Source organism: Eleutherodactylus coqui, chromosome 11 (assembly GCF_035609145.1).
Source record: "Eleutherodactylus coqui strain aEleCoq1 chromosome 11, aEleCoq1.hap1, whole genome shotgun sequence".
Taxonomy (NCBI): domain Eukaryota; kingdom Metazoa; phylum Chordata; class Amphibia; order Anura; family Eleutherodactylidae; genus Eleutherodactylus; species Eleutherodactylus coqui.
In genome coordinates, this window is record NC_089847.1 from 88,887,815 (window position 1) to 88,904,616 (window position 16,802).

The window sequence follows — 16,802 nt, forward strand, 5'->3', positions numbered from 1 at the left end:
CAAGAGAGATAAGAATAAACACATTTACACAGCAAAGAAAAAATCCCATTTGTAAGGGTTGGGCTTACTCCTCTTACATACACACATAGTGTTTTTTCTGTTCAACAATCAGCTCTCCTTATTAGCGTCTTATAGGTGATTCATTTGTCAGTGTTGTGTGTAGAGATAATAAGCTAGCCCGTCTGCTCCAATCTAGAGAAGATTTACTTTGGCACACTAGTTGCTGACAATAATAATACTGTCTATGAAAGAAAGGAGTATCTGTCCCAGCATGCTGCTGCCACCCATCCTGCTTACCTGCTGCTGGGGCTGTGGTCGGGCGCCAATGTCATCCATGCGCCACATGTTTCTGCTGGATATGTGATGTCTACCCATACGGCTTGTGCGCGCTTCCACCTCTCTCAAAGGGCCAATGTGTGCTCCCTATACCTGCCCCCCTCCAATCCTGTAAAAGCACCTGCCATATTAGGCATTCACGCCCTAGGGTGGATGCCTAAGCAATTGGTGCCATTTCCATCATGACAAAACCCCTGTTAGTGCTGTAAGAGTAGCCTGTAATAGTGTTTTACGCATTATTTTTATTTCAGGGTTACGGCCCTTTTACACTGGCTGAGAATCTCACGATTCTCGTTTGCCCGTCGCTACGAGCTGATGATGTCATCACCAGCTTGTCCGGGCTCGGGCAGCTCATTCAGATCGTACGATTCTCATTCCTATGTGAATTACTGAATGAGAAGTGTTTAAATAAGTGCCCGAGAGACGCTGGTTTTTATGCCAGCTGATAGTGGACCAGCGAGAACCTCATGTTTCTGGCTCATCATTCAATCATTTGCCTGTGTTTAAACTGAATGATTATTGTTGTTCAATTTCTTTTGTTTAAATGATTTTCTGAACTATAAGCGTTCCGTCTAAATGGGGCATTTTTATTCATTACTGTGACTCATAAAAGGCAGAAGTCAGCAGTTCAGTGGGTGAAGCTTTAGCAAAGTATGTGTTTATGTAAGCTTCAGATTAGATGACAGGCGGGGTATCAAGAACAGAGCGCTCGGCTGTATAACAGCCGGGGGACAGCTGGATGCAGAAGACAAGCGGGGACACCCCACTTGTCTTCTGCGTGCTCCGCTCGGAGCGCAAGGTGATCGCTCAACGTTTGAGCGATCACCTTGCTCTGTAAGAACTCAAAAATCGCTCAAAATATTTTTTGAGCGATAATCGTTGTGTCTAAACCAACCTTAGGAAATTCAGTTGTTCCTCACCACCGGGAGTGAATAGTCAAAAACAAGAATAATAGTACCTCCTATAGTATATTGTAACCAGCAAGCTTTGTGTGCCTTGTATGACAATTGCAATGAGCAAGAGTTGTGTGCCCCCTGTCGTGTGAATGTCCTACATCCCACATGCCCTGCTGCCGTGACATAAATTCAGCTCTAGATGGTCTTTTTACTCCTTCAGGAGAAGTCAGGTTGGAAGATATTCTGCTCTTGTACTGGAAAAGTCACACCTCCTTGCTGGAAATGGTTTACACCTGGCAAAACATTATTCGCAAACATTGCGACCAACCAAAGTTGCTGAGCCCGTGGTTCCATCCTAGTGTTCTGTTTGAATTCTGTTTTCAGGGATTCAGGTGAAACCCTGAGACATAAGCTGGAATGCTGTATGAACGTAGCCTTAGTCTTCTTCAACACACTATCCACATTCGGCCAAATCTCCCTGAACTGTAAATTTGCCATGTGAGTTATGCTGTACACAGACTAGCCCACCCAGAATGCCATGATAAAAGTCCAGGAAAAAGCCAAATGAAACAATACCACCTCATATACAATCATTTATCACAGCAACAACAGAAAAGGAACAAGTCAATGCCAATCTCATTAGATATTCAGAACACTATAACTAAAGGTCCATTTACACGCAAAAATGATTGCTCACAATTCGTCAGAAACTCACATTTTTGATCGATCATTTTGCATTAGGTATTAATGGGTTCATCAGCAGGTGTTCTGTTCTCTAAATACATCACTTTTGTTCTCCCGCAGGCTGCTGGTTGCATACAATGTTATCAGTACTGCCTGCAGAGAATAAAGCATGCCGTCCCTTATCAGGGACAACCGGACAACGAATTTCATGCTGACCTGAAGTCAGCGATGGCTGAAGAGTGCACGGTAAGTGCTCGATAGGTACACATTTACATGCAACAATTATCGCTGAAAAGCCATCGTTTGGACGAATTATGCGCAATAATCGTTGCATGTAAAACAGCCTTAAGAGCTCGCTGCATTCTTCCTTCTCAGTTTTGGCTCAATATTTTTACACACCTTGGTTAAATAGCTAGTTATAATATGATGCCCTATATAGCAGTATATTTTGAAGACATTTTATTTCTGAATTTATTGTAATCAACTCCAGTCTTACATCATATGCAGAGTAGTTAGACTTTCCTTAGGCCTCATGTCCACGGGCGGATTGGATTTCACATGTGGGAGCCCGCAGTGGAATCCAACACTGCCCCCGGCCAATGACACTGCGGGTCTTCTGCTTAACCATCCGAGTCTTCTATTTTCTTCAATATGGATGTGTGCAAAAGCGTTGACTGGTGCGCCTTCACACATGTGCAGTGGAGGTTTTTTTTCTTTAACTCTTGCTTTCAATTGCCGCAGATCAGACGACATCCATTGACGTCAATGGAAGCCGTCCGTGCGGGAACCACACTGAAATTGAGCATGCTATGGTTTGTTTTCCGGACCAAAAGGTCCGCAAAACAAATCTGCATGCTTTAACTCAGCTGCGAACGCCCATGTTTCTCTATGGGCAGCTCGAACTGCAGATCATCTGCGTGGGTGTCCCTCACGGATTCGGCAATTCAAGTCCATCCCTGGACATTGGACCTTTCTGTAAATTATCAGCGGCAACTTAAGTTAGGATGATACCTTGTGGAGTGTCTTCTATTGATGCCTCCATCCCACCCCCACCCCTACAGTGTACCATATACTGATGTGGCAAAATTTAACTCAACTGTATCATTGAAAAGCTTTTGAAAAGTCAAATAGACTGCGGAACCTTTCTTAAGGCGTTAAGTATCAAGTTCAACTTTGGTACATCTGTAGATTTCAATTAACATTGTATTAAGGTTTCCAAATAAAACTTCCACAACGTTTCCTAGTTAAGAATACCCAATCTATAAAGTAGGGAATAAAAGTGTTGCCCAGATCATCATGGCCAATTGTGCCCTCTTTAATAATAACAAATGAAACACCCTATACAGCCACACAGGTCACACAAACTGAGGCAAGCCCTAAGTTTCAATTCCCTGCCCTATGCCCTTGATCTCAATAATTGGACCAAGTGGTTTCTTGGTTTCCCTTGCTGACATCCATCACCGGAGTCGTACATCTGGCCAACCCTATCCAATTACTCCCTTGTTATATGCACAAATGCTTTCGAGAAAGCACATTCTCTTGTGGTATTGATAGTCATTCATGGCTGCATAGTATTTGTAAATTCTGGATCTTGGGTACAAATGGACCTCTCCACCACATCCCATAAATTTTTGATTGGGCTCATGTGAGAACGTGTAGACCACCATTACTACTAACTCTCCAGATTGCTATTCAAACCAATTCTGGACAACTTGGGCCCAATGCATTATCCAATTGGAATATCCCATCATTTGGGGGGTACATAAAGTCCCTGAAGGGCTACAAATGCTTACCAAGCAGTGAAACATAGCTGGTGCTGGTCAATGATGTGTTTAGGTGGATGAGTGGACTTAACACATGCCAAGAGAACACATCCCATACCAGTATGGAACCCCCACTGCCTGCACAGTGCGTTGTACACAACTGGGTACATGACATCATAGGGTCTGCACCACACATGAATCCTACTATCAGCCCGAAACAATTGGTACCATGACTCATTCGACTACGCTACATGTTGCCAGTACTCTGTGGTCTAGTTAGCAACCCCACAAGCCCAAGTGAGGTCCTATGTCTGGTGTCTTGGTATTCCAAGAAATAAATGATAAAGGCAGCAGTTAATGCAATAAGTCAAGAGGTTTATTCCTCCCACACTTTACTGTGTGGGAGGAATAAACCTCTTGACTTATTGCATCAACTGCTGCCTTTATCATTTATTTCTTGGAATACGAATTGACGGTCTGAGTTGGATTCTGACTGAAAAAAGGCGTGCAGGTTCCCTGTCCGATGTAAGTGAGGGGAAAGGATTGTGCTGCTGACCACCATTGTACAGTGTATGGTGTTTTGGTATTAACAGAGGCACTCTGGTGGCTCTTATGCTCCTATATCCCAGTTAAGAACACTGCAATGACATGAATGATATGCAGATGCAACCCTCTGCATTGAATGTGGATGTGATTTCTGCTAGAGTCTCTTGTCTGTTTTCACAGGCAATTCTAGCCAGACGCTGCCAGTCATGTTCATTAAGCACCAGTGGGTGGGTACTGTGCTGTCCACTGTGGGTGGTAATGCCTTCAATCTATTTTCCCGATACACACGACACCGTGGTTTGAGGAACATTAAATGCCCACACAACTTCGAAAATAAAGTGTCCCATCAGTCTAGCACCCACAAGTGACAAAGACCATATGGTTGAAACGTTGCTATCATGTCCTTGGTTGAATAAAGACTTTTAAATGTTGCACCTTGAATGCTGTCACGTCTCTCTATTATGAAAGGCATGCAGAATGTCAAAATGTGCTCTTACCAAGGATATTATACCTATTTAGAACACTCCCAGTCCCAGTCCCGCTTCAGGCCATTCAAGCTCTACAAAAAAGAAGTATGTCCTTTTTTGGTCCCATAAACATCCTAGGATATCAAAGAACATCATGTTTCTTTTTTCACAAAAAATCAGGTGGACTATCTGTACCTAATCTCCTTAATTACTATACGGCAGCCTGTCTAGCCCAAATCCTGCTAATTTATGCAGGGACTAGCTCCCTTCTATGGGTTGCCATAGAAAACATACAATTCAACCCTATAATTGGCCAACCCTGCTTTGGACCAAGGCCATCCCCCCAACTAGCCTCAGAATGTAAGATTCTCTTTCATTTTTCACAATTTTACTATGGCATAGGGCATGATTCAAGTTGTCTTTTCATTCAGGACCATCTCCTCTGACCACACTCCTTTCAAACCCAGCATTCCCCCCAGAATTTGATACCTCAAGCTTTACCTGGTGGCAGTTTAATAAAATAACTAACCAAAACGAATTCTTGCTCCATGGTAGGCTAACTTCACTTTTTGCCTTCAGAAACTATTTCTAGCCACCCCCAACAGAGTGGTGGAGAATTATCCAAGTATTCCACTTTTGGTCATCCTTGGTTTCCCCACAGACTAAGGTTGAAATGAACCCACTGGAGGCACTCTGCCAATATTGTCCAATTTATCCAGGCACGTTGTCACATCTCTATAACGCACTGAATAAAGCAGAAGAAGACAAATTACCTTACATGATTCAATGGGAATCAGATTTAAATGCCTCTTTACAGTAGAAAGATGGCATCATTGCAGTGAGAGTCTAAGCATAAACAGCTGGCAAGTTAGTCTTACTGAGACTTCCTTAAAGGTGCTTCATAGAGCCTATTTGGTGCCAGCTCGCATACATGCTATCTACCCTGAGGTCTCCAACCTGTGCTTTAGGGGATGTGACAACATTGGAACCCATTTACATACATGGTGGACATGCCCCATAGTGCGGGCCTTCTGGAAAAAGGTTATCCTCCTTATTTCATCAGTCACAGGGACTTTTCTGGGTTTGGACCCATATGTGCTGCTCCTAGGTAATAAACCCCCCAAAATGCCCCCTTTAAGCTTATGCAATTTATAACTATGTCAGCGCTTACCCATATTGCTCAAAATTGCCGACAATCGCCTTTTCACTTCAATCCCCTCATTACCCGAATTAATAGGACACTCCTGACCGAGAGACTGACTGCCATACGCCAAGACAAGATTGCATAATTTGAGATAGTCTGGGATCTGTGGATCACTTTTGTTAATATTCCTAACCTACAATACCACCTACAACTCTAACTACGTTACTGACCATTTGTACCTTAAGCATTTCATCAATGAGAGAGACAATTGAATAATTTGAGAGATGGAAGAAAAGAGGTTAAATACAGCACCACCCGACTCATGGTGATATGCCAGCACAGAAATTACATTGTATTCTGCAGTTGGGCCTGGACCTTCGGCCCCTCCCCCTCCCTCCCCTTTCCTCCCCCTGTTTTACCCTGTACAATGCTAGTTTTGAATTTGTATCAGTTTACAGGGTGTATCTCACGAATATAAATTGCGGAATCCGTGAGTGAAGGAAGAAATCACAGCATGCTCTACTTTTCTGCAGACTCCGTGCGAACGCCCTTCATTGAAGACAATGCAGAGCGTTTAGACTGAAAGACATCGTAGGCTTGTCGCTCAGCGCTTCACCTTCTATGTGAAGCTCCAAGCAGGGAGGATTTACATGAAACGAGAAGCTAGCAATCCAGTGATTGTTTTTTCGCTTACCAAAACACAGCGTTGAACAACTGCGAACGCATTGTGAGCGACTTTTTCGCATTTATACTGAACGAATATCGCTCAAACTCAAATTTTGAGCGATATCATTACGTGTAAACGGGCCATTAGCTGAATATTGGGTAAAGGTGAAGCGTATTTCTGGTACAACTAATGGCATTACTAATTCTTTTTCCTGACTTAAGTTAAAGGGGTTGTCCCGCGGCAGCAAGTGGGTCTATACACTTCTGTATGGCCCTATTAATGCACTTTGTAATGTACATTTTAGTTCTTTTTTAACCCCTGCATCGGGGTTGTCTCGTGCCGAACGGGGGGGGGGGGGGGGGGGGTTTGAAAAAAAAAAAAACACGTTTCGGCGCGGGACAACCCCTTTAATGAGGTTTTGGGATTTTCTGTCATGTGGAAAGGAAGGAATGTTCAGACTACCCGTAGGACATAATCGGAGCACAGAGATCCTAAATGGCCAGTAGCCCCATCCACTTGGTCTAGCTACTGTATAATTCTTATACAGTTTGGGGCAATAGCTTTAAGTTTACATTTATTCAACGAGCGCTTGACATACGTCTGTCATGAAATTGCTGTCAGGTTCCTTTTTCCTGAAACTCCTTGGCTTGAATCTTTCACTAATTACTTTCTCATCAAACAGACAATAACAAGTTATACAAACCATAATCATTTATCCTTTATCTGGCGGTCGGTGTCCTCTATCTCCTAATTTACCTTTCCATTTGTGTGTTACAGTGAATTCTGTGTCATGATAATTTGGAATGTTTTTACAGCATTTTCAGTGCATGCTTTTTGGTGCTTTATTGATTGAGCAGCCAAAATATCAGCTAATACCTCGCATTTATCAGTATTTATTTAGAACATGCAGTGCAGTTTTGAATGCTGGGGGAGCCCAGGGTGCCTGTGCCGGTGTGGTTCACCTTTGGGATGCAGGGCAACCTACTAGTTTCAACTATGATGTCACTAATAGGTTGTAAGCCTACACAGTGCACTACACATACCATGTGATCAGACATCTTGTACTGACTTTTTTGGTACAGAAATAAACACTAACCAACCACCCCGCTCATTATAAAGAGGATGTGCGAGTGGTTGATCTATAGTTCCTATACCCCTGAAGATGCCAGAGGTCTGGTGAAACTAATTGGGGGAGCTGGTCTTTGAGCACAAAGCCTCCTGTAGTTTATCCAGCAAAAGCTCATCTCAGACTTAGTTTATCTGGCAGCATTTATCACACAAGCTGACAGTTTTATCTGGGGATCTAATCACTTGTCAGATCGTTAGCACATAGCAGTGTACTGCTGCATGGTGGTGCGCACCATTTACAGCAAGTGTTATTTGTGACCCTGATATTTGTGCATAATCAGCAAGGCAGCATATTGATTCTCTTAGACCGGTTTGTCTATGGTATTACATTCACTCACACTGTATTGAGACTCTGATCTTTTTAATTCATTGCTACTATAATATACTTTATTATATATCAATAAACGTAACTTTTTAAGGCGACCCAACTGCGGGGTTCAGCTTATGGCGAAGGCTGTGGTGGGATTGGTTTAAAGTAGAACAACCTCTGTTCAACCAAAACTGTAATGTGCTTTTCCCTCAGAACAAAGAGAGTCCAAAACTGCCGGGGAAGGGGGGGGGGGGGGGGGGTTAGAGGAGTTTTTCAGAAGAAAAACTATTGGTAAACTAACCTTATTCTTTCTGCATTATAGATACTACCACAGTAGTAAGGGCTGACAGATGTAGCAATATTAAGGCTGAAAAAAGACTTACATTCATGCAGTCCAGTCTATTATCCTACAACATAGATCCAAGGCAAAAGGAAAACACATAGAAGCCAATTTTCCTCATCTCAAAAAATTCCTTTTGGACTCCACATCTGGTAATCAGAATAATTCCTTGGAACTATTTTAACAACCAATTTCAGTTAATCTAGTGACTATAACCTTTAATATTGGCAGGCTCAAGAAAGGTGCACGGGCCATTTTGAACAGTTTTTATGAATTCAATGTCACCGATTTCTTAAAAAGAGGTAAATCTCCAGCGAAGGTGAGAACATTCTTGACCTTTTTGAAGCATGGGATGCACATCCCAGATAAAAAAAAAAAACTTTGCTGTAAGACAGCCTCAGAATTTGTTGCATATTTAAACTCCAATGATGATATTTGAAGTTTATTAACTATTACAAATATTATTTCTTTTCTTGATATTGAATAAAGAACTAACATCAGCAGTGGTTTAATTAGTTCTTCTTTATATCATAAACTATTTTCAGGTAATTCCTTGTTGCATGATGTAGCTGTTACCCTACTCATTCCATCAAAAGTTTGTCCACTGATGAACCTGTTTGCGCAAAAATATACGCGCTCCCTTTAAAGAACATGATTATTCACAATCTGTATTAAATCATGTTCATTCTGACCCAGGAAGCGAGGCGTAACGACCCGAAGGCAATAACCTGAGCCAGTTGGGGGAACCCGAGGTGAGTTCAGACGAGCTCGTCTCCTCTCCCGTCCTCACCCAACCCTACCCCCCTAAACTCCCTCCTTCATCCCCTTTCTCTCCCTGCTGTCTCCTAACCTAACCCACCTGGCTATATATTTTGTCTCCTTTTCGTCTACTCAATGTTGGGTACTATCCCAAGGTTAGGCACAATAAGATTTGTACTGAGTTATTTAACTAAGGCATGTGAACACTTTGGACATAATGAAATGATGTTATAGTTGGTCGCATTCAAGAAGCCACTTGAGAGGAAAGCAGCTGCCGATTTAGTGTGTTGAATTCTGTTACACGAATCGCTTTCTACCAATCCCATTGCCTTAGTCCTGAGGGGCATGATACAAACGACTGCCTTACTTTCGTTATCTGTACTATGTTTTGTACGTGTGTTAAAGGGGTTGTCCCGCGCCGAAACGGGTTTTTTTTTTTTTCAACCCCCCCCCCGTTCGGCGCGAGACAACCCCGATGCAGGGACGTACAGACAGCTTACCGGAGCGCTTACCTTGATCCCCGCGCTCCGGTGACTTCTATACTTACCTGTGAAGATGGCCGCCGGGAACCTCTTGCTCCGTGGACCGCAGCTCTTCTGTGCGGTCCACTGCCGATTCCAGCCTCCTGATTGGCTGGAATCGGCACGTGACGGGGCGGAGCTACACGGAGCCTGCATTCTGCACGAGCGGCTCCATAGAAGACAGCAAGAAGACCCGGACTGCGCAAGCGCGGCTAATTTGGCCATCGGAGGCCAAAAATTAGTCGGCACCATGGAGACGAGGACGCTAACAACGGAGCAGGTAAGTAAAAAACTTTTTATAACTTCTGTATGGCTCATAATTAATGCACAATGTATATTACAAAGTGCATTATTATGGCCATACAGAAGTGTATAGACCCACTTGCTGCCTCGGGACAACCCCTTTAATATGTAAAAAATCTAATAAAAACATATTAAACATAAATCATGTTCATTCAATAGTTGATTCCAAACCCAGATTCTTTCATCTTTTTTCTTTTACTAAAAAAAAGAGCAATATGCCATAAATGCTTTTTTCTACTCCTTTTAGTGCCAGGTATTAACAAATTATTAACATACTTAAAAAGCATGTTCGCCTGTTATATCAGGATCCAACACTGTTAATGATGCTACAGCAGGGCTATCAATGCTAGAAGGGCTGTCACTTTGGGTAACCTACTTTCACCTAGTATGTATAGTTCTATACATAATGCTAACACATGGCATCCGTAAGAAGGTTTTTTCTTAAGTGGTAGCAACCGTTATAATACTTGTCAATATAATTAGTAAAATTAACTTTTTTTTATAGTTAAAAATTATTTTATTGGAGGGGGTGGAATCTGCCGATGCTGGAGTAAGGCGTGCACTGCTTGAGCTCCCGCTACACCCACTGGTTAAATCCCGCTCACCACGCTCCAGCAGGCTCAGGACAAGCACAGGCAACTCCGTAGTAAAGAGGAAGGACACAGCGAAGGCACTAGACACAGCGTAGGATGAGCCGTTGACCATCGAGCGGTACTTCGGGGGCAGCGGTCAGCAAGCTTCTGCATCCAAGATGGCGCCGGATCACGTGCGTCCTGCTCACACAACAGCCAGCGGCAGAGGAGAGGAGCGCTGTAGGGGAGGCAGGACAGCCAGCTGCAGATAAGTGCCCAACCCCTCTCAGGGCTGACACCACACCAGGGGAGACCTGTGATATGCCTCCAGCCCCTGCCACCACACATGATAAGGGTGGTAGTCCTCCCCACAGTACTGCTCACTCACAGCCTTATGAGGCACGGGACTCTAAGGGAACTTCTGACCATGGGGGCACAGCCAGCGATCAGTAGTGACAGCAGGGCTCCTACATTACCAGGTCCTTTGGCCAGCCTGAGCGATTCCCCAGAGAAGAGGCTTAGTCTCCCACAGAGGACCCAGCGGAGCAGCGCTGCAGTGACCAGACCTATATCAGCTAGATCACTTTCTCCCTGTGACCCCTCGTCAAGCAACGAGTGGGACTGAAAGGAACACCTGAGAGCGCTCACAACCAAGAGGGACTTTCAGCGGCTTGAGGCTTCACTAAGGAAGCTCTATCCCTTTTACAGCAAGAACGTTAATAAGTGGGAAACCACTTAAATGCGGTTGAGGTGTCGCAGGACACGGTGCTCTTCCCACTGCATACACAAAGTCAAGCTATAAATGCACACGCTTTACAAATGGTGGACATGTTGGCCCACCTCGACGACCTTGAGAACCGCCACAGGCATAAAAACCTGCGCTTGTGGAGCGTATCAGAGGAGGTGACCCCACCACAATTAGAGGACTGGGCTCGTAACCTCTTTAGCTCAGTGCTGCAGTGGGGCCTGATAAACCAGTTGAAATAGACTGCATATACAGGACTCTAGGTCCCAAACCTGACGATCCAAAAAGGCCACGTGATGTGGTGTGCCGCATACATTTTTTCAAAGATAAAGAGACCATCATGAAAAATGCTCGGCACAGGAGGGACACTCTGACCCATGATGGATCTCAGATTGCAGTATTCCCAGACCAGCTTGACATACCTTGCAACTGCGCAGAGCAGTTAGGCCGATTCTAGATGCAGTCAGAGCCAACAATATATTGTACAGATGGGGGTACCCTTTTCAGCTTATAGCCTCCAGGAATGGTAGATCAGCGTTCTTCAAATCACCTGCAGACCTCCCTAGATTTCTGGGAGCACTGGAGCTCCCCATGGTGGTGATCCCTGACTGGCCTAACATCCCAGCCCTACCTATCCAGGCCCCAAGAGAGTCCTGGAAGGATGTTATACCCCGCTGGCCCAGAATTGGCGGTCAACATAGGAGATCACCACGTTGATTGAGACAGGGCCGAGAAGTCCTCCACAAATGCTTGTGCTGGACTTGATGAGAGTTAATGTCCATTTCTGTTTCACATGTTCTGTGGTGCAATATTTGGTTATGTGTTTAGGCCGAGTCATGAAGAAATGCCTGACCTTATTGCTTTTTGACAATGTTGCTATTGTGGTACCATACATTGCCATTAATTTCAAACTCCATATTCTCTTAGAGCGGTTAGAATATGTTACCAATTTGTTATATGGTTTTCTGGCGGGTCTGTTTTGGCACCCTAGTCTTCTTTCCTACTGGGCTGACAATACTTCAGTGTTGTCTGTAATTGACCTTCGGTTGGTTTCCCACCCTGTAAGATTGGGATTCTACACCCCATTAACAGAATGAGTGTCTTGTGTCATCCTACTTTCGTTTTCATCTGTACTGCAGATGGTCTACACCATGAGCCGTTGGACATGCGCAGTACAGATTTTTTTCTAAAAAACTTCTGATTTTCCCCCATCATCACCTAGCGATGCAGCAGAATCCATGCCCTCCTGCGATTGACATTGCGGAAGGGCCGTGGATCGGACGGCTTCCATTGGCTTCAATGGAAGCTCTCCCCACAGAATCCATGGGAAAATGGGGGTGGGGTATTAATGGTACCTACTCTGATTAAATCACCGTTACTAGTGGGGTACCACAGGGGGCAGTATTGGAGGGGTCGCCGTTACTAGTGGGGTACCACAGGGGGCAGTATTGGAGGGGTTGCTGTTACTAGTGGGGAACCACGGGGGGGGGGGGGCAGTATTTGGGCCCTTTTCTTTTTAATATATTTATTAAAGACCTGGTAGAAGGATTGCACAGTAAAATATCAATATTTGCAGTTGATACAAATTTGTGCAAAGAAATTAACACGAGAAGACGCAAGGCGGTTTGAAGAGGATCTGGATAAATTGGGGGATTGAGCAGAAAAGTGGCAAATGAGGGGTAACACTGATAAATGTAAAGTTATGCCCATGGGCAGAGTAAATACATCACCATTACACATTGAGGGTAAAGTCAGGTGAGCATTTTTTTGCCCATGCCCAAAAAAAGCACGTCTGATAAAACCATTGGTTTCCTTTAGTGTGTTCACATATCCGTCTTTAGAGGTGCAAAATACTCTCACCTGCAAAAGATAGGACATCCGTGTGCCGGGAAGGTCTGTGTTGCTCGGAAAGATTCCCCACGGGGAGTCCCTTCATCACTGAACATGATGACAGCACTGTCACTGTGTTCAGTGTTCAAGGGGACTCCCCATGGGGATGAAGGAATTCCCTGACACAGCTGTCACAGCTGTGGCAAAGGACCTCAATGCTATCCTATTGCTTTCAATGTGGCCAGCTGAGCACTGTGATCAATCACAGGCAATGCTCAGCTGTCACTCAATGAATGGCGGAGCGCTGCCTGTGATTGGCTGAACGCTCAGCCAATCAGACACAGCCCCTTCAGGAGGCAGGGGTTTTTAAATTCCCGGCAAGAGAAGAAGTTGCAGAAGAGTGCTGGGAAGCCAGCGACAAGATGCCTGGAGCTCCAACAACGGCAGTGAGGTGATGTATTTTTTTTTATTTTTTACAGCAGCTAGGGATGATTTTCAGGGAAGGCTTATAGTACAAGCCCTTCCCCGAAAATCACAACGGACATTGCCTGCATCTCATTGCTTTCAATGGGACTGGCAGCAGTAGCTACGACCCCATTGAAAGCAATAGGCAAGGAGTTAGAGTCATGTGCATTTTGAAGATGGAAAAGGACTTAGGGATTTTAGTTAACTGTAAGCTTAACTGGAGCAACTACTGTCAGGCAGCTGCTGCCAAGGCAAATAGGGTCATGGGATGCATCAAAAGAGGTCTAGGGGCACATGATGAAAACATTGTTTTTCCTCTTTACAAGTCACTGGTCAGACTACACATGGAATACTAGCTGATATACCCGGCTTCGCCCGAGTTAATTTGGTACTGGTGTTTATCTGGTGTTCATACGGAAAATCTTATGAAGTCGTGGTTACTTTAGAGATACCGAGGAAAAAAATATGTTCACCATTTTGCATGGTTCTTGGCGTTACCCTGGAAACACCATGTGCAGGTAACCATGCGACGTTTCCTTTATTTAAAATGACATCAGGAAGTGAGAGAATTAGATTATGTACGTAAGATTTGGACGCTAATTCTTTTGTGCTTAGAATTGAATAATTGAGTTGGAACCCATTAACTTTTCCTATTTATGACATAATCAATGCTTGTGCCAAATTTCAAGTTTCTATGACATCGGGAAGTGAGAGAATTAGATTACGTACGTATAATTTGGACGCTAATTCTTTTGCGCTTGGAATTGAATAATGAAGTTGGGACCCATAAGCTTTTCCTATTTATGACATAATCAATGCTCATGAAAACAAATTTAAATTTCTATGACATTGGGAAATGAGAGAATTAGATTCCGTACATAAAATTTAAACGCTAATTCTTTTGCGCTTAGAATTTAATAATCAAGTTGGGACCCATAAGCTTTTCCTATTTATGACATAATCAATGCCCATGCCAAATTTCAAATTTCTATGACATCAGGAAGTGAGAGAATTAGATTACGTACGTAAAATTTGGACGCTAATTTTTTTGCGCTTGGAATTGAATAATCGAGTTGGGACCCATTAGCTTTTTCTATTTTGGACATAATCTATGCTCATGCCAAATTTCATGTTTCTATGACATTGGGAAGTTGGAGAATTAGTGGCGAGTCAGTGAGTCAGTCAGTGAGGGCTTTCGTCTTCATATATATAGAATTGTGTACAGTTTTGTAGAAGGACATATCAGAGCTTGAGTGGGTACAAAGGTGGGCAAGTAAGTTAATAAATGGAATGGGCGCACTACAATACCCAGAGAGGCTATCAAAGATGGGGTTATTTAGTTTAGAAAAAAGACAGCTGAGGGGCGACCTAATAACTATTTATAAATATATCAGGGGGGGGGGGGACAATACAGAGATCTCTCGCATCATCTATTTAAACGCAGGACTGTGACTGTAACTAGGGGTTGCCCTCTACATCTAGAGGAAAGAAGGTTTCTACACCAACATAAAAGGGGTCTCTTTACTGTAAGAACAGTGAGACTATGGAACTCTCTGCCTGAGGACGTGGGGGTAATAGGCTGAACTGGATGAACATATGTCTTTTTTTTGGCCTTACATAATTGTGTTTCCCTGAAAATAAGACACTGTTTTATATAAATTTTTGACCCAAAAGTGGCACTGTGTCTTATTTTCAGGGGGTATGTCACCTGGCTGGCAGTGTCTGGGTCACTCGCACTGGTCTTTGACACTGCAGCAGGCTGCAGTGTAATCCTCAGCATTCACACAGCACTCTCTTTCTTGTGACAGGGCTTTGAATACCCTACCTACAGCAAGCGAGTGCTATGATTGGAGTGAGTTTGGCTGCCAGCTAGGTGAGTATTGTTGCTTTTTTTTCATGTAGTTTACATAGGGCTTATTTTCAGGTGAGGGCTTATATTTGAAGCCTCCCCCTTTTTTGCGCACTCATCTGCGTATTTTACTGTATTTTTTGCCCCTGCGACACGTGTTTATTCATGTGCACCAAGCAAACGCACCTATTGAAATGGGCTAATTAGTTCAGGCTGTGTTCCTTTTCCATCAGAATTCTGCCTTATTTCATACATCTCCTTGTGTATTGTGTGCATATTTATGCAACCCCGTTGACTTCTATGGAGACCATTGATGCGCAAATACGCAGAAAAATAGAACATATCGATTTTATTTTGAAGGCACGAAATGCACATGCAAAATACACAAATGGGAAAGAGCCCATTGAAATCAACGGGTTCTATTCTTTTCATATTACGCATGCAAATACATGTGAAGCCAGCCGAAGAGTTTGATTACAATTCGCTGGGATGTTTAATACGTAGGTAGCTAACAATAGGCCTTTGCTATGGTGGTTCCAGAAATGTATAAAATCAACAAACATAGGCACTTTGCCAGGATCTTACTGCTTGTATTCGAATATCCTCCTTTAGGTACTTGTTAAACTAGTTTCTTGTCAGTTATGCCATCACTGACAACGCTCCAGAGTCAGGCACACAGGTACGTTGCTCCCAGCTCTATTACAATCCCATCGTTTATTATAGATAAACCTAATTTCTGAATTAACCTAAATGACTAGATTCTCTGGGACTCTCATATTTAGCTGGTTTTATCACTTTACATTTGTCTTGAGACTGATCACATGGTGTGATCGAAACGTTGCTGTGTTTGTCTATGGAGGAATAAAAAGATCTATTACATCTGTTTGGCACCCGTATATGCTGCTGCAGAACCATTCTTGGATGTCTTGAAACGGGATTTTATTTTATAGATTAATCATTGTATGTGAGACGATATTAAGATGTTTGATATTTAGAATGGTAAATGAACTATAATACAGATTATAACATAATAAGACTAGAATTTCTATTTGCGGGGATGTTTTCTACATAGTATATATGGGGAACGGCTGATGTTCAGTTTTAATATTCTAATTACATTTGTTCTTATATTTATAGTATGTAAACACCATTAATAGTCTTGATTTTACATATGATTGGGTGAATTACCGTATGATGCTGGTGGATTAAATAGAGTACTATATTGGATATCAATTATTTTATTCTTGTACGGCTTCAGTATTTTACGGATTCAAAATGCATCTTATTACAATATTATCACCTATAAATGGGAGCCCGGAATACAACAATCATAATATATATTTTTTTATTATAAATTCTTTATTTATTGCATAAACATAAACAGTTACAATCATGTTGTCATATTTGGAAGTCTGAGTAATTCAAACTGCATGTCAATTTTAGTGACTGTAGCTTAGAGAACAACATTTTTTTCGAA

General features: G+C 43.0%; 1 protein-coding gene across 2 annotated transcripts in view; it reads left to right on the forward strand.

Moving 5' to 3' along the window:
* The first annotated feature begins 15,959 nt into the window (after positions 1-15,959).
* The window catches only part of LOC136582794 (4-galactosyl-N-acetylglucosaminide 3-alpha-L-fucosyltransferase FUT6-like), a 58,240-nt gene continuing 57,397 nt past the window's right edge, over positions 15,960-16,802 (forward strand). The window contains exon 1 of one of the 2 annotated variants that reach the window (XM_066584047.1): positions 15,960-16,004. The gene's annotated coding sequence lies outside the window, so the exon portion shown is untranslated. The remainder of the gene's footprint in view (positions 16,005-16,802) is intronic. The other variant, XM_066584048.1, reaches the window with a different exon arrangement.